Source organism: Ovis canadensis, chromosome 20, assembly GCF_042477335.2.
Source record: "Ovis canadensis isolate MfBH-ARS-UI-01 breed Bighorn chromosome 20, ARS-UI_OviCan_v2, whole genome shotgun sequence".
Taxonomy (NCBI): domain Eukaryota; kingdom Metazoa; phylum Chordata; class Mammalia; order Artiodactyla; family Bovidae; genus Ovis; species Ovis canadensis.
Window position 1 is genome coordinate 50,491,808 of NC_091264.1, and position 24,091 is coordinate 50,515,898.

General features: G+C 38.4%; 1 long non-coding RNA gene across 1 annotated transcript in view; it reads right to left on the reverse strand.

Moving 5' to 3' along the window:
* Positions 1 to 23,753, reverse strand: part of LOC138425758 (uncharacterized) — a 33,186-nt gene extending 9,433 nt beyond the window's left edge. Inside the window, exons 1-2 of the long non-coding RNA XR_011251373.1 lie at positions 23,552 to 23,753; positions 1,675 to 1,794 (exon numbers count right to left, since the gene is read on the reverse strand). This is a non-coding gene — a long non-coding RNA (uncharacterized lncRNA). The remainder of the gene's footprint in view (positions 1 to 1,674; positions 1,795 to 23,551) is intronic.
* Positions 23,754 to 24,091: the final 338 nt, after the last annotated feature.

Here is a 24,091-nt window from a genome sequence, read left to right on the forward strand (position 1 = left end):
GTGAAATGGGTTTCCTCTTAAAAAAATAAACACAGACTCTCTAGAGATGTCAAAATCTAAGAAGGCAATTTGTCAACATTTCTTATCTTCATTTAATAGAAAATCAAAAGAAAATCCACTCCTACAATTGAGAGAATGAAACTCCTATTAGAATTAGTCACAAATAACAGAAGCTGGCATTACAAAGAAGACCATTAAGAGATTACTTAAGAATCACAGCCAGTTATTCTGGTCAAGTTATTAGAATCAAAGAATTAGACAATTGTTCATCATTCTGGTCATGCCGCCAAAAAGATGGAATTCTCAAGATTCTTTATGAAAGCCAGCCACGAACTGTCAGCCAACTATCACAGTGTTACACCAGACAAGATAAGTTCTTCGCACCTTTGTATAAAGCATGAGGTTTACTGAACTGTCTAAAGATTGTTAGGCTGCTGTCTTGGTCCTTCTGGGTTGCTATCACAAAACATCACAGACTTAAAAACAATGGAAATGGATTTCCACAGCGTGGTCATGCAGGGCCCTTTCTGGTCACACACAATTTACTGTATCCTCACACGAAGGGAGGGCTCGGGAGCTCTGTGTGTCTCTCATATATAAAAGCACTCATCTCATTGAAGAGGCTCCATCCTTGTAACTCCATCACCTCACAAAGGCCCCACCTAGGGTTACCATAACCATGGGAATCAGGGTTTCGTCATATGAAATTTCTGGGGGACACAAAGGCTGAGACCATAGCAGATACAAAGGTGAACTGGCTCATCCTCCTCCAGGGGCTGTCGTCACCCACACTCCACTGCATCCTCATCTCCTGCATCACCTTGCAGCCATTCCACACATTCCATCACTCTGGGTTTCCCAAGTCCAGGTCAGTCAAGTGTCAGCTCCACCTCATATTCAGCCTATTCAGTGTTTCCCTCTCCCCTGCTGAGGCCCAGGGGACCTACCAGGAAGTGCAGTTGTGTCCATTTCTGCAAGGTTCCTTCTCTCTCCCTCTCTGGATCGTCATTCCTGGGGCCATGTTGGAACAGGGTAGATGGTAATGAGATGGGAAAATTCTGACATCACTGACTTACATGGTGCTGTAGTAGCCCTTTGGTGGTCAAGAGGGACTGACCTGGGATTCCCCCTGACTGACAAATGTCCCTCTTATGGGGCACCCTTGTGATTTTCCCGGACATTCACAGGTTGGAGATATCGGACTTTATATGTTCTTTTTTAATCAGGGGAAATGTTCTGGTACCCACAGCTCCCCACCTGCAGTAGTCACCACAGCCTCTCTGTTTCCCCCGCTCTGTAAGAACCTTCTGGAGAAAACTAATTAGCCTGAAGTCAGCTACCCACTAGCTGACCTGCAGGAAACCCATGTATCATAAACATTCCAAACAACTGAATGGTAGAAATACTAGTGTGCATCTGACCCCTTTCCTGAGGTCTCTGGACAATTCTCTGTCTGGTCACATAGACATAGAGTAGATCAGAAAGTTGGATCCATAAAGATACATTTACCTGAGGAGTGAGATACCATTCTTTCCTCCTTTTATAGTAACTATCTTTGTAAATAATTATTTAGCTTTACAAACATCCCCTACAGGTCCCTGAATTACAAAACCCTCCAAACATACTAAGTCTCTATAGAGACTAAAAAGACGTGACTAAATCAGGGTTGCTCACCTTATTCAACTGCCTCCAGACAAACTGTGATGAGGGCCCATCTCTTGGCTAGCTCTCCTGAGAAGTCCGTAGTGTTGCTGGGCTGGTTTTGCAGTATCTTTATGGCTTTAGCAGGAATTTCTAGTAAACAAGACAATGGGAAATAAAAAGGTAGAAGGGAAAGGGGAATGAAGAGGAAGGAAAGAGAAAGACAGGAAAGAAAAGCAGAAGAGGGAAAATGAATAAAAGATTTGGGTTTTGAAGAGTTAAATGCTATTAATACTAGAATAGTGTATTTGGTAAAGACCCATATATATATATTGGAGAAGGAAATGGCAACCCACTCCAGTACTCTTGCCTGGAGAATCCTAGGGACAGAGGAGCCTAGTTGGCTACCATCTATGGGGTCACACAGAGTTGGACATGACTGAAGTGACTTAGCAGCAGCAGCACCAGCATATATATATATGATTTAACTTTTATACCCCAAGAGTAAATATCATCTCAAATTCTCCTTTTACCTCCACTTTCTCTTTTCTCCTCTTTTTCTGAAACTTTCCTTTGTATTAGGAGTATTCTTTTGTTGCTACTAATTGAGTTGACATAGTTCTAGGGATGAACAAAATCTGTTACCTCTTCAGCACAGAATCTAGGGAAATTTCCTACCGTCATAAATACACACCCTTCACACATATACAGGAACACTGTCCAGCAAAATCAATCTCTTCCCTCAAAGCCAGGGTTATCTTTGCCTGAGTCCTGCTCCTGCCACTAGCTGTGATGACCCAAACCTTTCAGAACATGAGAGAATACTCTGCCTCAAAAAAATCTATTAATCTCTCCTTTTGCTCCTGCATGCATGCAAAATGCCATCTTTCTTGCAGAAGATCACGGGAAAGACCTGTATGCACTTTCCAAATCATTTATTGCTGGAAATATCTAATTTCACTGTGTGACCCTCTTAAGTTTCTTTCCTTCAATGTCTAGGTATTCTAGCAAAGAAGATGGTATTTATTAGAGGAGAAATTTGGCAATAAAGGGGAACAAAGCAATTGTAGGAGACATACACTCACCAATAGCCCTCACGTCTTCATGTATTCATCTCTTATAAAGCTTATTCCAAGTATAAATTTAAGACTCTGGATCAACAACACAGGTGGTGATATTGAAAGGTGTCTCCCTGCTTGATCATGACATATAAACAGAATACTAGAGATTTCAGACAATACTGAGCAGAGTCATAGGTGTTCTGTAGAGACACCAAGGAGTAGCTGAAAAGAGGATATTGGGGGTGGATCTAACAATCATTCCCCTGCTATACAGAGTGCATCGATTTTTCCTTCTTTTACAGATTTAAAGTAAGATTGCACTTGAAGAAATGGTCCTGCTATAGCAAGAACAGTAGCAGTGGTTATTGAACGGAAAGAAAAAATGAAAAACCCTAAAGTTCAGTGACCAATTAGATTAGTAAATCACGTGTCATGGAGACAACAAGGACTTAACTGAGCTTTTAAAAAAAATCTCTATTTTCCAGAAGATGGCTCTCAAGTTGTGCAGAAAGAAAGAATAACATAAACACAAAAATTACTATATTATATGGCAGACCACAGGACTGGAAAAGGTCAGTTTTCATTCCAATCCCAAAGAAAGGCAGTGCCAAAGAATGCTCAAACTACCACAAAATTGCACTCATCTCACACGCTAGCAAAGTAATGCTCAAAATTCTCCACGCCAGGCTTCAACAGTACATGAAGCAAGAACTTCCAGATGCTCAAACTGGATTTAGAAAGGGCAGAGAAACCCAGAGATCGAATTGTCAACATCCACTGGATCATGGAAAAAGAAAATTCCAGAAAAACATCACTTCTGCTTCACTGACTCTGCTAAAGCCTTTGATTGTGTGGACAACAACAAACTGTGGGAAATTCTTAAAGAGATGGGAATACCAGACCACCTTATCTGCTTCCTGAGAAATCTTATACAGGTCAAGAAGCAACAGTTAGAACCAAACAAAGGACTGTTTCCAAATTGGGAAAGGAGTATGTCAAGGTTTTGTACTGTCACCTTGCTTATTTAACTTATATGCAGAGTACATCATACTAAATGCTGGGCTGGATGAAGCACAAGCTGGAATCAAGATTGCCAGGAGAAATATCAATAACCTCAGATATGCAGATGACACCACCCTTATGGCAGAAAGTGAAGAGGAACTAAAGAGCCTCTTGATGAAAGTGAAAGAAGAGAGTGAAAAAGCTAGCTTAATACTCAACATTCAAAAAACGAAGACCATGATATCTGTTCCCATCACTTCATGGCAAATAGATGGAAACAGTGGCAGACTTTATTTGGGGGTGTCAGGGGGAGGCTCCAAAAACACTGCAGGTGGTGACTGTAGCCATGAAATTAAAAGACACTTGATCCTTGGAAGAAAAAGTATGACCAACCTAGACAGCATATTAAAAAGCAGAGACATTACTTTGCCAGCAAAGGTCTGTCTAATCAAAGCTATGGTTTTTCTAGTAGTCATGTATGGATGTGAGAGTTGGACCATAAAGAAAGCGGAGTACCGAAGAACTGATGCTTTTGAACTGTGGTGTTGGAGGAGACTCTCGAGAGTCCCTTGGACAGCAAGGAAATCAAACCAGTCAATCCCAAAGGAAATCAGTCCTGAATATTCATTGGAAGGACTGCTGCTGAAGCTGAAACTCCAATACTTTGGCCACCTGATGTGAAGAACTGACTCACTGGAAAAGACCCTGATGCTGGGAAAGATTGAAGACAGGAGGAGAAGGGGATGACAGAAGATGGGATGGCTGGATGGCATCACCAACTTGATGGATATGAGTTTGAGCAAGCTCCAGGAGTCGGTGATGGACAGGGAAGCCTGGCATGCTGCAGTCCATGTGGTCACAAAGAGTCAGACACGACTGAGCAACTGAACTGAACTGATGGCAGAGCAAAGTAAGGATAAGAAGTGATGTCAAACAAGGTGTTCCAATGGATTGAAGCCCAGCTAGGAGCCATTTTGATGTGAGAACAAGGAGTTTTTGGAGTAACACCACTGTAATAACTGTATGATGGAGTTTTGAGAGACTGATGGGATATTAATATGCAAAAATAGGAAGAGTACCTGTCAATTCATTTAGGATCATCTTATGATGTACATATCTACTACATCAGGGAGCAAAGGAGCTGAGATATTAATATATATAGCACATGTGAAGAGTTGACTCATTGGAAAAGACTTTGATGCTGGGAGGGATTGGGGGCAGGAGGAGAGGGGGACGACCGAGGATGAGATGGCTGGATGGCATCACTGACTCGATGGATGCGACTCTGAGTGAACTCCAGGAATTGGTGATGGACAGGGAGGCCTGGCGTGCCGCAATATTCATGGGGTTGCAAGGAGTCGGACACAACTGAGCAACTGAACTGAACTGAACTGATACGGTATCAGTGATAATCAAGTCTGACAAAAACACAAGAAACATTCATTTTTTCAACACACATACATCTCTCATTATTATGCTGCCATGATGTGCTACATACATTATTGTAGGGTTACACTGGAGAAAATCCCATAAGGATTGTTTATGCATTAGGGAGGATCATTTATGCCAAATTGGAGAGTCTGTGATTATTTTGCAAGGCAACAGGAAACCAGGACATTTTAGTGCAAGAGAGCAGTATGTCCAGAATTGACAAAAAGAAACATTAACTGGTACTGACAGGTTGTGGGTGTTGAGACTCATAGAGAAAAAGCAGCAGCCCAGAAACAGCTGGGAATATTATGACACTAAAGGAAAATCAAAGAGGGCTCTGCCAAGCTGAAAGAAGCAAAGGATAGGAAAGACACAGGAAAAGAAATAGGCCTTAACCACACAGACAGAATGAGGCAGACGTTAAGAGTCAAAAGGCATCCAAGAACATGGGCCTAGATGAGGAAATAAATGGCTGGAAAGTCAGAGACAAGGGAGGAGATAAACTAAGGCTTTGTCCAAAAGCATCTGAACTTTATTTTCCTGTATTTCATTCACTCTGTACCAGAAATCATCAAAAAATGTTAAGTCACTGCAGCAAATCACAGAAGTAAGTACACTCAAGTCTCTGCTGCTGCTGCTGCTGCTAAGTCACTTCAGTCGTGTCCGACTCTGTGCAACCCCGTAGACGGCAGCCCACCAGGCTCCCCTGTCCCTGGGGTTCTCCAGGCAGGAACACTGGAGTGGGTCTCCATTTCCTTCTCCAATGCATGAAAGTGAAAAGTGAAAGTGAAGTCGCTCAGTCGTGTCTGACTCTTAGCAATCCCATGGACTACAGCCTACCAGGCTCCTCCGCCCATGGGATTTTCCAGGCAAGAGTACTGGAGTGGGGTGCATTGCCTTCTCCACAAGTCTCTGAACCAAAGCACGACTACCCAGTGATAACAAGCAGTAAGTCACTGGACCCTTCCAATGCTTAAATAAGACATACACTGTAAAGCATACAGGATGAATGGAAATAAAATGAAAACAACCCATTCCTTTATAGAGCCAAACTGACCCAAATCCTAAACAAAACGTAAGTAATGCCCTCCTTAAACATGTGTCTACTTCCCCCAAGAGTTTCTCATTCCTTTCACCTGAATCCACCCTTGTTTACTATCCCTTCATTGTCTTACTTTCAGCAGAAGGTCAGCTAATCACTAATCAAATAATTAAAAGTGTTCAGTCCTAAGATAATATTCACATTGATGGACTCTTGAAAGTGAAAATCTTTCTAATCTCCTGAAAGTAAAACTCTAATATTGGAAGAACTCCCTCTGAGCCTCTTTCCAAAATGCCCAGTAGGCAGCAGATGAAACTCTAGCTACTTAGACATCTTCTGCCATAATTATAACCTATTTTGATAATAAACACAAGGAAGACAGATGAGGCAATGAAAGATGTTGAGGCAGAAATGCATGGACAAGTAGAAAAGAAACATATGCTTTAAAGACAGATCTCTGCCTACACACCATACCAAGTGTGATGGGAGCCAGGTGGGCCTAATCAGGGGTGGATTTTTCAAGAAAGCTCAATATGAATTAGAACTGAGAAATCTTATTCAGTTCGACTATTCAAACATGATTCTTTGATGCTAAGACTCGGAATGACTTGTCCCACTTAATCGCACTAAATTGAAAAATGAATATACTTATTGCATTTTTGAATGTTGCTAAGAGATCTTAAAATTCTCATCACAAGAAAAAATCTTTTTACTGTATTGTGACAGATGTTAACCAGACTTACTGTGGTGATCATTCTGCGATATATACATATCAAATAATTACACTGTACACCTGAAACTAATATAACTTTATATATGTTATAGATGTATGATGATCATACAATCTCTATGTTTTATATCTAAAACATAGATTTAAAACATTGGTTTATATACATATATGTATAAACAAATGTACACACACCTATATACAGAAACTTTTCTTAAAGGAATATACTTATTTTTTGATAAAGAAAGCACCTCTACTAACATTGTTTGGTTTTTTTTCAAAGGTACATTCTAGCTAGCATATTGTGTCTAAAACCTTATCTCCAAATGTACTTTATGTTTATGCTGATAAAGAAAACAGAAACATGCCTTAACCTTGCATCATTAACTGCAGAACAGTTTCGTTACAATAGCTAATAAAAACCTCTAAATTCTGAAACTACTATTGCTGTTCAGTCACTAAAGTACTCTGCTGTGCTACATTGTACTTAGTCGCTCAGTCATGTCCAACTCTTTGCAACCCCATGGACTGTAGCTCTCCAGGTTCCTCTGTTCCTGGGGATTCTCCAGGCAAGAATACTGGAGTAGTTGCCATGCCCTCCTCCAGGGGAACTTCCCAACCCAAGGATCAAACCCAGGTCTTCCACACTGCAGGTGGATTCTTTACCGTCTGAGTCACCAGGGAAGCCCAAAGTACTCAGCCATTGGTTATGTAACAAATATTTTCGTAATTCCCACTTGACTCAAGCATGCTTATAGGTGCTTGGTTTACATCAGTAAATAAGGCAGGCAGACATTGGTCCTCATGGAACTTATATGCTAGCTGGGGAAGACAGATAACCCACAAAAAACATGGATCCAGTACACTGTATAGTATGCTAACAGGCGATCTGTATCTGTACTATGGAAAAAGAAATAGTAAAGCAGAGGAGGTGATTTAGGGAGTAAAGGTAAGAAAAGGAGGTGATTTAAAAAAACAAGGAGGAACCCACTGAGGGCAGCAAACTTGCTCTCTTACATTCCAGATTCAAGGTTTACCCTGTACAATCCAATCTCTTGCTCTTCTGCCCAACTTCAAAACTATTTCCATCTCTGAGGCTTTATGCAAACTCATGCAAACATGATTAATTTGAACATTTTCCCTCTCTTCAGTTGAAGTGATTTCATAAACAATTTGGGGGTAAATTGGGCTTTACCGGTGGCTCACATGATAGAGTCTGCCTGCAATGTAGGAGACCCGGGTTTGATCCCTGGGTTGGGAAGATCCCCTGGAGAAGGGAATGGCTACCCACTCCAGTATTTTTGCCTGAAGAATTCCATGGACAGAGGAGCCTGGCAGGCGACAGTCCATGAGATATCAAAGAGTCAGACATGACTGAGCAACTAACAAACTACTTTCTAAACTACACTACTCCCAAATTAAGTAACATTTTATGCAGCAAATTTTGATGATTTTCTGTTTCCAAAAGAGTTAATTTCCAAATTATTTTCATTTTTCAACACATTGTCAGTGACTCAAATTGTATAATGCAAAAATATTATATATGCATTGCTATTCTAATATATTTTGATATTTTAAAAATATACACAAAGTATAAATTAAATGAGTGAGATAAAGAGTCATAGAAATGCTATTATTCTCTTCTCAAAGGGATGAGGACATGCAATTTTACGGCCCGTGGACTAATGGATTCAGTATGCCCACACATAATTATAACAACCACAGTTGTTTAACTGTCATAATAAAATAATTTCTTTTACATATAATTTAAACCAAAGCTCTCAGAATACCACAAGGGGCTGAGAATAAAATTATATGTGAATATCTCTCTTCATATGTATATATAAAATTTTGTAAGTTGAAATAAGTAATCATCATTAGTCATTTTATTATTCCATCAATTCAGATAACTGCAATATAATTCAAACTCTACAATAGATTTGTTTTTTTTTCAAGGGTTCAAATCTCAGGTCCTAACAGAAGCAGAGCAATGGCCTACAAGAATAAGTAAAATATAGTATAGGTATCATTATATACATCTATTTGTAACGAGAAATAATGAAGAGATACAAGACTTACAGTTTGTTGAAACAGAAAGCATACTCCAGTTTGTTGAAACAGAAAGCATACTCATTCAGAACGGAATGTGCATGTAATCTGAACTAAATCCAACAATATATAAAAATACATTGTGATACATTTCTAGTCCCTTCCTTCCTAAGTCTGGTCACATACCTATCTCTTCAAAGGGTGTAAGTAGATCAGCAATACAGTCAGTTGGGGTCCCAGTAATAATATTATCACAACACCAATATAGTGACAAATACCCAAGTCAAAGCCAAAGAAATTGACCTTTCCCATTACAGTTAATCATGACAAGGGTCATTCTAAAGGCCTATCAAAATCAAGTATAACTACATTTACAGGATAAAGAAAACATTTCTAGCATGTAGAAATGATGAGTTATCTGATATTCTGTTTTTGTGCCTCTAGAACCACTCTTGAGCATTTTCTTTCATGTCATGAACCTTTGGAGATTGACCAGACCAGACTGCATCCCTCTGGCTCCCCAACCTTTGACTTCTCCTGGAGTTTGGCCAATGGGAGACACTAGCAACAGACTGGTGGAGAAGGCGATGTCACCCCACTCCAGTACTCTCACCTGGAAAATCCCATGGGCAGAGGAGCCTGGGGGGCTGCAGTCCATGGGGTCACTAAGAGTCGGACACGACTGACCGACTTCACTTTCACTTTTCACTTTCATGCATTGGAGAAGGAAATGGCGACCCACTCCAGTGTTCTTGCCTGGAGAATCCCAGGGACGGGGGAGCCTGATGGGCAGCTGTCTATGGGGTCGCACAGAGTCGGACGCAACTGAAGTGACTTAGCAGCAGCAGCAGCAGCAGCAGCAGCAGCAAGAGACTGGAGTCAGTGGAGAAAGAGATTAGTAGATTTGATTCTTTCCTGATTCCTCTTCTGCTGAGATGTGGCCAGGTTTCTTCACTGAAGACCAAAGCCCTGGTCAGAGGCCTCCACCTTCAGCTGCAGCTATATACAAGTCTCTCTAGAGACTGCAATCTCCGCTCTCTTCCTTTATCCTGTGGACCTAAATGTGCTCATCACTCCCTGTTCTTGCCTGTCTCCAACAGGTTTTGCTATTCCTTTTCAGTTATCCTTTACTCTAGTACAACTTCCAATAACTGCTTAAGTCCATTAAGCTCTCTTTATTTTCCTTACCTGTGTAAATCATCTTGCTTTTGGACAATGATACAGGTGGTTATGATACAGCTGCTAGATAAAGATGGTTCCTCAAGGACCTATCACTAAAGTGTTTACAACAGGAGGGGGACATCTTTTTTCCTAAATTCAAAACCATAAATATAAGAATATGTCTCAGATCACATAAAAATAAATGCTAAAAAAATCAATGACAAAAGGAAGAATTTAGTAAAAGGGTACAAACTTTGACCTCTAAGATGAATAAGGTCTGAGGATCTAATATATAACATAGTGATGTGATGATGGTTTGTAATGTATTACTGACATTTGTCAAAAGAGTGTAAAACAAATGTTCTCACCAAAAAAGATTTTTAAGTAGTAAATAGGTGAGGTGATAAATGTGTTAACTAACTTGATAGGAAAAATCCTTTCATAATGTATAGCTATTTAAATCATCATGTGCATTTTAAATATCTTGCAATTTTATTTTCTAATTATATTTCCATAACACTAAAAAAAGAAACAGATCATTGATTTAGATACTTTTTATATAATTTCATAGATTTTGCAGCCATTACTCTTGGCATGGAAAATGGGTTTTTTTATTCCAGGTTTTTTGATCCCAGTGGGAATCATTTGATAGTCAGAAAAGAGAGAAACCATGGACATCAACTAGACTCTCCTCCCATTTTCAGTTCAGTTCAGTTGTTCAGTCATATCTGACTTTTTGCGACCCCATGGACTGCAGCACACCAGGCATCTCTGTCCATCACCAACTCCCAGAGCTTACTCAAATTCATGTCCACTGAGTCAGTGATGCCATCCAACCATCTCATCCTCTGTCATTCCCCTCTCCTCCCACCTTCAATCATTCCCAGCATCAGGGTCTTTTCAAATGAGTCAGTTCTTCATATCAGGTGGCCAAAGTATTGGACTTTCAGCTTTAGCATCAGTCCTTCCAATGAATATCCAGGACTGATTTCCTTTGGGATGGACTGGTTGGATCTCTTTGCAGTCCAAGGGACTCTCAAGAGTCTTCTCCAACGCCACAGTTCAAAAGCATCAATTCTTCAGCACTCAGCTTTCTTTATAGTTCAACTCTGACATCCATACATGACTACTGGATAAACCAAAGCTTTGAGTAGACAGACCTTTGTTGGCATAGTAATGTCTCTGCTTTTTAATATTTTAGATATATATTTATCTTTATATTTTAGATATATATATGTAGTATTTTAGAGATATATAAATAAATCCAAGAATGGTTATGTCACTTATCTAAACTCATAAAACTCCATGGCAAAAGTAGAAACCAAGTTTCCTAGGTTTAACTAAATGTACATTCCAATAAACTATACTATCTCTTTGACACTTTACTTTTCAAGTACATACAGGTTTGAGCATGAACTGTTGCAATCCTTGCTGTCTCTCATAAATCTATTGGTTGTATAACTTTAAATATGCTACAAGCATATATGACTTGTGCTTTAGAGGCAAAACTGCAATGGACAAATGCGTGCCATACCCTAAACAGCCTGAAAGGCAGAATTCAACAGTAGATATTGACAAAGGGCACATTTCTGCTGTGGTTCCTGAAGACCTAGCAAATAGCATCCTTTGGAATTTGCAAAAACAGAAACTAAATAGTTCAGCTATTTCTAAAAAGTCTCATTAATTTTATTTCTATTCTGTATAAATTACACTCCTTTAATCACCAAATAAATTCTCCTACATGACCATTAAGTTTCCACAGATCCTTGAATGTCTGTGTTTCTGACAATCAGTCTCTTCCTAGGTTATACTATTACCAGCAAACTCCTTCAGGCAGGCCCATATATCATCCACGAACTCAGCCAAATATCCCATACCATATGTCAATATTTCTGCTTAGATGTCCTAAATGTATTTTCAAACAATTTTTATTTGGAAGCTAAAGTGACTCTCAGACAACATTTCGAAAATATCTCCTTTCCTCTGGGCTCTATGCCTGTGTTTATAGATGTCCCTCCATAATTGAACATAGAGGGGAAAATGTACTTTTTATGGGGGTAATTTTTTCTCTTTCCTCCCAATTTATTCATCTGGGAAGAGGAAATGAAAAAATATGAGCCATGGAGTTGAACATACTATGAACTACATCTATTTTTGGCGGGCAACAGACCTATGCACTGTCCTTAGAGTCGAGCAGGAAACACTCACCACTTCCGTTTGGTTTCTGCTTCGGCAAGGATTCCATGTAGTCTATTTCTCTAAGTTGACAGCAAAGGGCACAAAGACAATATAGAAAACAAAGCAGATGCCAAAAGCAGGGCAGACCCAAACTAATCGAATAATACTGCTATAATTTGTCAGCCTTTCCTTACAGGACTAAGCTTGCCTTCAGTGAAATCTCTTAAATTTTCAAATCCTATATACCATCTCATGGCTTCCCCGGTGGCTCAGTGGTAAAGAATCCACCTGCAATGTAGGAGATGCAAGTTCAATCCCCTGGGTCAGGAGGATCCCCAAGAAAATGGCAACTCACTCCAATATTCTTGCTGGGAAATTCCATGGACACAGGAGCCTGGCAGGCCACAGTCCATGGCGTTGCAAGTGCTAGTCGGACGCAACCTAGCGACTAAACAACAACAAACACACCATCTCAAAGCAAAAAACAAGGACATTCTGTGAACATCTGAGGATGTGTGAACTGCAGCTCTAACTGAATGGACAGTGCTGTTAGGGAGCAAAAGGAGATAACATTGAGAATATAAGTTCTTAGCTCCTAAAAACAGGTATCTGAACAAACGTTAAAAGAAATCATTTCAACAGTGTGAAATATATGCTTGGTATTTTGAAAATCAAATACTCATTTTGTGTACCCAACTATCAATTTTGTATGACTCCAAATGAAATGGAAAACAGTAAGGAACACGTATTCTTACTGGGAAAAAAAAATCCTTTTAATTTTATAAGAGCCTAAAGAGAAGGGTGCCATAGGAGGCAGGAGTGCAGAAAGGAAGTGAGTAAGGAGCAAAGGGGAGAGCTTCTCAGCTTTAAGGAATGGACTAGGTCCAAGGTCCGAGCTCAGAGAAGGAGAAAAGTATGTCTCTCCCCTGTTTACTTCCAAACCAAACTGGCTCAGAACTCACGGAAGCATCATAACTACAGACACTCAGCTTCAAAAATGAGGAATAAATTTTTGTGAACTGGCATTTGAAACTAAACATCATGTTAAGCCTGCTTCTATGACAAATGAGTTCAAAATGGTTTACAAATGAACTTTCAGAACAAACTCTTTCCCAGGTAATGGATCTCCTATAAAAAGGCAAGCAAAGGGAGAAAAAAATGTCCCCAAAACTAATTTTCCTATGACTAGGAAAACTTACAAAGTTGTAAAAAGAGACAAGTTAAAATTTAAAATTATTCTAAGCCACCAAATCATACATTTTGGGTAAAATAAATGTAGCCCTATAAATTGATGCTTTAACAAAGACTACGCTACATATTAATTTAAATGCCACTGTTCAATAATACCATGTACATAACTACGTTTGAATTTACATAAACCATTCATCTGTTTACCGGTAAGAAGTGCTCAAAAAAAAATGTTTTTTAATGGGTTTGAAGTGTGATTAGGTTTTCCAATTTTAGTGACAAAATTCTTATCTATCATAATAACAAATCACTGACTACTTGATTTCCTCATTTTAAAGTATCTTGGGGACTTCTCTGAAATTGCCTTTTTAGTCATGTGTTTGTTTATTCATGTGTTTATTATTTGCTTCTTTAAGTACAGATTCCATGAGGGCAGGCACTTTGTATTGGGTATAGGCACAGAGGAGTTGCTGAGATGAATGAATGAAATGAAACTATTTTCCTAGATCCATCTTACTCAAAAAAGTGTAAATGCTAAAGCTACAAATGGAATATTTAAATCTGCAGCTAATTCGTTAGAATCATTTGAAATTTGAATTATTTCCAAATATCTTTCAATTATCAGTAAGTCATTAACTTATAAATTCAGGGAACTATCTTGATCTCTATACAAAGAAAGTCAGGTTTAATTATACATTTCTAAATATAAACCTATAAGGCAAATACTAAGGAAAACAATTCTATGTCCGTTAGGTTGATAACTGAAGGCTAACACAATCTAACAGAGAAAGCTCTTGGCTTGAGAGTCAAGAGACCAAGATTCTTGTCTAAACATTTACTCACTAGTTGTGGGAGTTTGCGTGTCCATTTGACCTCTTTGAGCTAACGTATGATCTGTAAAACATCAAGACTGGATATGATTACTAAGACCTACACTTGCTTTAAAAGTCTATCAGGACAATAAATTGTTAGCTAGAGGAAAACTGTCCCATGCACATACACATAAGAATAGTAGACAACACAGATAGTTCTTACCAAGTGCCAGGCATGCTCCTGAGCATTTACCAGCGATTAACACACAAAATCTTCACAAACAAGCCTATGAAGGAGCTTTAATCCACCCCATTTGCTTCTGGAAACTAAGACAGGACAACTAGACATGAATAGTTAACAACCCCAAGTGACCCACTACCTGCCTGCCCATCATCCTCCTGGTCTACCACATTCAGCTCAAAGCACACTGGCCTTCTCCCTGGACCCAGAGCATGCAACCCTTTTCTCATCTCAGATCCTTTGCACCAGCTGTTCTCTTTGCTTGGAGGATTCTTTCCCTGATCTTTGTGTGGCTGATTCCCTCTCAACGTTTGGGTCTCCTATCAAAGGTCATTGTCCTGTCCTGATTCCTCTCACTAAAGTCATCACCACACTTAGCCACTTCTTTTCCTTCATAGTATCCAAAACCATCTGAGATTATATCATTTGGTTGTTTATGAATTTATTAGCGTGTTTATTATGTCTCCCCTAGCGATTAACAGAATATAAGTTCTACAAGGGAAGGGATTTTTAATTTTCTTCATGTATCTTCAATACTGAGAATAGTGTAGGGTACAGAGTAGTTACTAACAACAGGAATAAGTGGACGAGTGAATGAATGACAACATAATCAAAAAGATTTGCCTACATTCCTCTTAGTTATTCAAAAAATGTGAATGGTAAAGTGAATCACAGGATATACTGAATGTCTGCTGTGCCACTTAAGTATTTTCAGACAATGGAGGAATGAGTTTACTGACAATATTTACTAGCATTTCTCAGAATTTCTGCTTTACTGTCAACTCCTATCAAGATAATTATGTAAACATTTCTTTTTTTTAATTGAGCATGTTCATTTCAGAGAAGAGTTCAGATCTTTTATTAAATCACCCAAGAAACTGAGTGACAATATGAGTCATCAAAAACATTGAGCTCACCAAATTCAATACTTCCAAGAAGCATTAAAATTTATATGAAAATTTATATGCATAAAGAACATAGCACACGTGACATTCCACACAAACCATGTTTCATGTCCTCCATGGGGAAAGTGGTATAATATCATTTTATTGATAGGAAAAAACCCTATAGATGGAACAGTGAGCAAATCTGGAGTGCAGCATGACTACACAGAGAGTCAGCTTAAGGAACACAGGAATCGCTGGACTCAAAAGGACACAGAAGAATGAAAGGTTAAGGCCTTAACTCTTCTGCAAACTCTCACCCTCACTTCCATAAATTTAACGTAGCTCTCAAAATCTATATATTAAGAAAAAATAAAATCTCAACTAAGAGGATAAAGAAATGAAACCAAGAAAAAACAATACTAGAAGAAATTAGTGGATACCAGGACTGAAACAAATACGTAAGCTTCCTATGGATCTGGACCTTCACTAGAAGGCCATATGTTGACCCTAGCTTTTCTAGAATCCAGTGCCAGGGCAGGCCTTGGGGGACAGAGCCAGGAAGTTCAGGATTCAGAAGTGGCCCTGTCAAGTACCTTATTAACAACATGGATGAAGAGGGCACATGTGGCTGAGGGCAGGCATTCCTAGTTTAGAAATCCAAGAAACTCTTCTCCCATGGGTCCTCATAAAGATGGCACTGGGTGATGAAACAAACTCAACATTCTTACACTAGATATAGCATTAAGTTTCATAAGACTGTTTCCTTATAAAATTACTCACTGTAGGCTGGGGCATTGCACTAAAGAAGTAACTCAATAAAAGCAATTATATGAGTGGTCACAGCAATAAAGAAGTCAATTAATGCAGTTCTCAGCTGGACCACATACTCTTACAGTGATGTGTGTGTGTTTACAAATATACTTCTGTTCAAGTGAGTTTTTCATAAAATTGGTGCAGCACGGACCTTAAGGTGATATTCCTTAACATGGACCTGAGGCACAAGTGTCCGATGCTTTGTCTTAGCTTGGAATCTTATACCTAAACTGGGATGGACTTTTAGAAAAGTTGGGCTTCCCTGATAGCTCAGTTGGTAAAGAATCCACCTCCAATGCAGGAGACCCTGGTTTGATGCCGGGATAGTGAAGATCCGCTGGAGAAGGCAAAGGCTACCCGCTCCAGTATTCTGGCCTGGAGAATTCCATGGACTATATAGTCCATGGGGTCGCAAAGAGTCGAACACAACTGAGCAACTTTCACTTTCACTTTAGAAGAGTTGTGTGCCTGCCCAACAGTATGGAGGGTGCACAGAAAGGCTTTCTCTTCCTCTGAGAAGATGTAAGACATTCGTAGGGATGTAATTTTGCATATGCAGATGAAGGGACCAAAAATTCCCCAAAGTTCTGCAGCAGAAGGTTGTGAGTGTATGCTCAGCAGTGTCCAACTCTTTGCAACCCCATGGACTATAGCCTCCTAGGCCCCTCTGTCCACAGGATTACCCAGGCAAGAATGAAAGAGTAGATGGTTGCAAAAAGAGTTAGCCTGAAAATGAAGGTTGTTGTTGTTCAATTGCTAAGCCATGTCTGACTCTTTGCAACCCCATGGACTACAGCATGCCAGGTATCCCTGTCCCTCAATATCATTCAGAGTTTGCCCAAGTTCATGTCTATTGAATCAGTGATGCCATCCAACCATCTCATCCTCTGTCACCATCTTCTCCTTCTGCCTTCAGTCTTTCCCAGTATCACACCTACTCCTTGGTCGTATTTATTTTTTTAAGTATCAGGAAAGTACCCTTAGAGTAGTTAATCTTGAATAGCAGGCTGTTCTGTAGAGCACTGTTTACAAAATACATGCCAGGAGAACTAAATGAGCTAACTTACCACATAAGATCATAAATTATAAGGCAGTTGAATGGATAGCTTGGGCTTCCCAGGTGGCTCAGCAGTTAATAATCTGCCTGCCAATGCAGAAGCCACAAGAAATGTAGGTTCCATCCCTGGGCCACAAAGATTCACTGGAGGAGGAACTGGCAAGCCATTCCAGTACTCTTGCCTGGAAAATTTCATGGACAAAGGAGCCTGGTGGGCTGCAGTCCATGGGGTCACAAAGCATCGGATACTACTGAATGACTGAGCACATATGCATGCATGTGGATAACTTGCCAAGTTACTGACTTTTGTTTTGGAGTGGTGCACCTAAACCTCCTGCCTGGCAACAAACTGCATGGCTAGGTGTCTACTATGGAGAAGGCAATGGCACCCCACTCCAGTACTCTTGCCTGGAAAATCCTCCTGGATGGAGGAGCCTGGTAGGCTGCAGTCCACTGGGTCACTAGCAGTCGGACACGACTGAGCGACCTCACTTTCACTTTTCACTTTCATGTATTAGAGAAGGAAATGGCAACCCACTCCGGTGTTCTTGCCTGGAGAATCCCAGCAACGGGGGAGCCTGGTCGGCTGCCATCTCTGGGGTCGCACAGAGTCAGACACGACTGAAGCGACTTAGCAGCAGCAGCAGCAGCAGCAGGTGTCTACCAAGGCCACTGCTGGTTCATGGTACTTATACTATGCACTCTTATAGAAAATAAGGTTACCTCTCTGCTTTGTTATAATACTCTAAGAGAATATTACATGTATTTAATATATTTACATGATCATCATATTTATATATAACAAATTAAATATATAATAAATATTCAATATTTAGCATATAATTCTTAAAAAAATAGAACTTCTGAACTCTTCTCTAGGAATATCATGCAGGACGTTACTTACATTATCCTCAATGAGAAACCTTGCAAGAAATTTCTTTTTGGGATTAGTATACAAAATAATTGTACCTCTTAAACAATTGGTCTATTTTTAAAACACATCAACTCTGTGAACTATGGAATTTTTCAGATTACAATATTTCAGTCAATTGTTGAAAAGTTTAGTGCTGATTTTTGGTTGATTAATACTTAAGGCAGTGTAGAGATTTCTATAACACTCATTTTATAACCTTATCATTGTTTGTCTTTAACTTTTAAAGTTTAAATTATTTTTAATTTATTCTGACTGTTATGTTTTATTTTCTTGTTGTGTTTAAAGTCTCATCTAAATCTACAGTAGTATAATGGACTTGTCAAAACCTGTTTTGTCTTCAGGAAAAATACGGGATTGAATACCTGTTTTATTGAAAAAAAAAAACAAATCTGGTGTACATTTTTAATCAGATGACTAAACCATATTTAACCATATAATTAGTCTAACATTTGGAGGAGGAGAAAATAAATAAACCATGTGCTTAGTTGCCCAGTCATGTCCGACTGTTTGCAACCCCATGAACTGCAGCCCACCAGGCTCCTCTCTCCATGAGGATTCTCCAGGCAAGAATACTGAAGTGGGTTGCTATGCCCTACTCCAGGGAACCTTCCCAACCCAAGGATCAAACCCAGGTGTCCCGCACTGCAAGGAGATTATTCACTGTCTGAGCTACCAGGGAAGCCCAAGAGTACTGGCATGGGGAGCCTATCACTTCTCAAGGGATCTTCCCAATCCAGGAATCAAACTGGGGTCTCCTGCATTGCAGGTCGATTCTTTACCAGCTGAGCTACCAGAGAAGCCCCAAAATGGACTTCTGTATTACTAGTTTGGAACAGAGTTAGTGATGTGGGCATCATTCCCAAATATCCTTAGAAGTTTAAAAATAAAATTAAATTGATTTCTTTCAAGGTGTTGAGAGTTTTGAGGGAGAAGGAGGGGCTGCTGCTACTGTTGTTTTATCTAAAACTATTTGTGAAAAGTCTAATTGTGAGTTGGAACCAAATTCAAAAATGTTAGTACCTATATAAATTAGTCTCATGTTATGGGACTTCCTAAATCATTTTTAATAGAATTTGAATCATTTGTGAAAGTATTTACTTTTAATATCTTCATTATTTTGCACTATATCATGCAGAAATAATTTTCTTCAACTATTACATACATTTTGAAATGCTCCTCAATAGATTTGTCATAATCTTACTAAATGTTCTGGCAGTCACCAGAACACAGTAGGATGAATTTAACAAAAATATGAATATGCTGATTTTCTTAAAAGTCTTACAATATTTGGGAACTCAAGTACTCCAATTTACTCACAGGTTGAACAGGAAGAATGTGAATAGAAGATTTCACAAAAGTTTAACAGGAATAGTTCAAATAAAAATATTCAAACAAATTCCTTAAATTTCAATCCCCAAATTTCCAATATAGTCATATTTTTAAGTGTTGATAGCAGCATCAATTTTCTATTTCAATGTTTTAATAACAAATATTGAATAACATGTAATGGTTTTGTCTAGTTACATATGCTCTATCACTTTAAGATTTTATTTCTTACTTCCATCAAACACTTGGTATAACATTTTCTTTACAGTTTTCAAGTATGTTGAATGACATATGCAGATATGTAGATATTTTCAGTTCAGAAGATGAGGTAATAAGAGAAAAAAAAATTGGGGTGAAATTGTCCTTCAAATTAAAAATGTGCTGAATAATCACTATACAAACATTTTGGAAAAGACATAAATTGGTAGAGAATAAAAAGCAAAACCAATACAATATTGTAAAGTAAATAATAATAATAATAGTAAAGTAAAAAATAAAAAGCAAATGCATATGAACAGAATTAAATTGTTTAACTAAATATGCTTGAACTTCTAAGAAGCAACTATGGGGTCTCTTTAGGCCTTCTAACAGCCAAGAGGTGGCATAGAAATATTTTCATTAGTAAAACCAAGCTTTAGGCAGCAAAATATTCTTTGCTTTTTTCCATGGTAACAAGAACAGCCAGGTATGAATTTAAGATGAGACTAATTTCACAATCATATATAAAAAATCAGGTGCATTGCCTTCTATCTTCTATTTTATCTAGTACACAAAAATTTGATTTGTGCTCTAGTTTAGGACATTGACACAGAAGTTTTCTACATTTTCCTCATTGCTTGTGTTAAATCCTAAGCTTATACAAGAAAAACATGGTTTAAAAAAATCAAGCCTTTTTCGGATAGTCCTAGGATAACTTGAACACAAGCAGTAAATTTGGTCTTTGTGATCCCAGTAGTCAGCAGAATGAACCTTATGCAAACACAGGCCTGAGAAAGTGAAATTATCAACCACATACAAAGGAAGGGACACCTTGAATGTCATTTGAGATACAGGTACTCTAAGTATACAGCTTAAAAGCCCTTTAAAAATAAAATTTATTGTCATATTTTACTGTAGTCACTGTCAGCAAAATTGGCAAGTGGTGTTAATATAATGGACTTGCTCCAGTGCCTTTAATATAACTTTCAGTATAAACAGCAACTGAATTTTCCCATCATCTCAAAAACTATGCACCTTTTGCTTAGCACCTAAATTAATTACTTGAAGACTGTTAGATATAGTACATATGTTATTAACCTTTAGCAAAAAGCTATGCAACAATACAAGGACCACCTTTACAAATAAAGAATAAAAAACTTAAAATAAATATTAAAAATTAAAAAACTGTCTTTCAAAAGAGAGCCAAAACTAAAAAATCAAACTCCAGTTTTGTTTTGGTTTTACTAACAGACGATTCATCTTTCAAATTAATTCCATAGTTCTAGGTCTCTAACTAGATAGTTTTATGATCTTAACCAAAAAATTACTTACTTTATCTTATTAGTTCTCATTTTCCTTGACTCTAGGATATTTAAGAAAACAAGTCCAGAGATGGAAAAATGTTAGTTTTCAAGGATTTGTCCTCAGAGAAATGAGATTTAAGAAAATATTTCCCAAAGAAGGAGGAAAAGAGCAGGTGTTCTAGAAATGAGCAAAATAATTGCATTTAGGAGAGTGGACAAAAATAGTGAAATAAGGAGCAGTCCAGATGACAGAAGAAAACCCAGAATCAAAGCCACAAAAGACACTGTTTCAGGAAGACTCTCTGTGATCTAAAACATGAACATCGACAGAGATGTTATAGAGAACGAACACGGAGCAAAGGCCATCATATACGGTTAAAAGAACGTATGAATGGTATTCTAGAACAGTCTCAGGGAAGACACAGAATTAATTCGTCATCGAAGGGCTTCCCTTGTAGCTCAGTCGGTAAAGAATCTGCCTGCAATGCAGGAGACCTGGGTTCGATCCCTGGGTTGGGAAGATCCCCTGGAGAAGGAAATGGCAACCCACTCCAGTACCCTTGCCTGGAAAATCTCATGGACAGAGGAACCTGGTGGATTGCAGTCCATGGGGTCGCAAAGAGTCGGGCACGACTGAGCGACTAACACACACAAGGATACAGAGTAGACATGTAGATGAGAAATGCTGACCATTCATTCTAAAACTGTGGTAGTAAAAGAGAAATGTCAGAGCAGCAGCTACACATATAATAATGATAAAAACATATCATTATACTATTTTCAACTCTCCTCAGCTTTAGGAATATTCATCTTTGCCAGATGATCTATCAGTTATTTATTTCAATGACTTTTTTTCACTTAATTCAGTTCAGTTGTTCAGTCATGTCCGACTCTTTGTGACTCCATGAATCACAGCACGCTGGGCCTCCCTGTCCATCACCAACTCCCAGAGTTTATGTCCCAGATGGACATGAGTTTAGTTCAAACTCATGTCCATCAAGTTGGTGATGCCATCCAGCCATCTCACCCTCTGTCATCCCCTTCTCCTCCTGCCCCAATACCTCCCAACATCAGGGTCTTTTCCAATGAGTCAACTCTTCACACCAGGTGGCCAAAGTATTGGAGTTTCAGCTTCAGCATCAGTCCTTCCAATGAACACCTAGGACTGATCTCCTTTAGGATGGACTGGTTGGATCTCCTTGCAGTCCAAGGGACTCTCAAGAGTCTTCTCCAACACCACAGTTCAAAAGCATCAATTCTTCAGCACTCAGCTTTCTTCACAGTCCAACTCTCACATCCATACATGACCACAGGAAAAACCATAGCCTTGACTAGACAGACCTTTGTTGGCAAAGTAATATCTCTGCTTTTGAATATGCTATCTAGGTTGGTCATAACTTTCCTTCCAAGGAGTAAGCGTCTTTTAATTTCATGGCTGCAATCACCATCTGCAGTGATTTTGGAGCCAAAAAAAATCAAGTCTCACACTGTTTCCACTGTTTCCCCATCTATTTCCCATGAAGTGATGGGAGCAGACACCATGATCTTCATTTTCTGAATGTTGAGCTTTAAGCCAACTTTTTCACTCTCCTCTTTCACTTTCATCAAGAGGCTTTTTAGTTCCTCTTCACTTTCTGCCATAAGGGTGGTGTCATCTGCATATACTACTTAATTACTATTCTTAATATGATATTCTATGTTATTTAAAATCTGCAAAGGGGCCTATTTATATAGATTTAGTGCAAATTCCAAAATAATAGGACACTTTAAAAAGAGGACTTGAGCTACTTTCATTTAAAGGCATTTCAACAATTCTGATATCATGTAACAAATAACTAGTACAGGTATATACTATTTAAATACTTTTCACAATTAATTCCATGATGTTTTATAAAGTATTGTGTTTACATTCTATTTTTAAAACTCAACTTGAGTTACAAGTACTTCTACTGAATTACTGCAATAAATTCAAATGAGATTAAAAAGTATACTATAAATAAAATCTAAAGAATATTAAAATTCACTTAAAAGACACTATGCAATATAGTAAATAATATTCCTTTCTAAATATAATACTACACTTAGAAAAAAGATTAATAAGAAATAGTCCTAAGATATCTCTAAAGTGTCTCCGGCATGCTTACTATGTGATACTGTGGTTTCTAGTTTCCCCCTGTAGAAATTTTAAGAGAGCCCCAAAGTGGGGTGACTAGTTATTGAATGGCTTTTTCATTCAATTAATAGTCACATTATTACTGTTAGTATACACTGAGATCCAACACTATAAGACAAATATATAATATTCTGCATTTGATCGTTAGGAAAGAGTAGAGAGAAGGGCATGGTGGGTCGGCAGAAGAAAGCACTGAAAAAGGTAAACTATCAGTTGTTACAGGGAAAGGTAAATTATAGTTGCCCATGACATTTGTTGCTAATTATAACAATCGTCTCCCTAGATCACAGGAGGATAATGATACTCAATCAAGAGCAAATACTCACAATTTCCTCCCCAGGCTCCCCGGCCCCATCTGATTCAGTGTCTCTGTCCTTCTCCAAGTGGGATCGGATTGTTCTTTCTTGAATTAGTTCTAAACCATCTTTTAACCCTTTGTCCTGCCCATTATCAAAGAGCTCTTTGTCTTGAGCAACCTAACTGTGAAAAAAATGACAAACTAAGAAAGGACGGAAAGGCATTGATTCAAACTAGGAAGATACACATGAAGAACAAAAGCAAAATACATACATCTGAAAACCAACACGTTTGCCACAGAAGTAAATAAAATATAATAGAAGAATAGTTATGATTTTCTTCATGCTAAGTTGAATCATTCTTAAGGCATATTACACAAGAGCATTTCTAAACTGTTGTTAATTTTCCAGTACAATTTTCATATCCTTTTATTTGCATGTGAAATTTATTTACTTAAAATATACACTCAATTGTCTTTTTTTGTTTACAATAAAGGCAATTACTTAAGTATAAATATAAATACAAATTAGCTGGATACTTACTTGTATAAGGCATTAAACATCATGTTG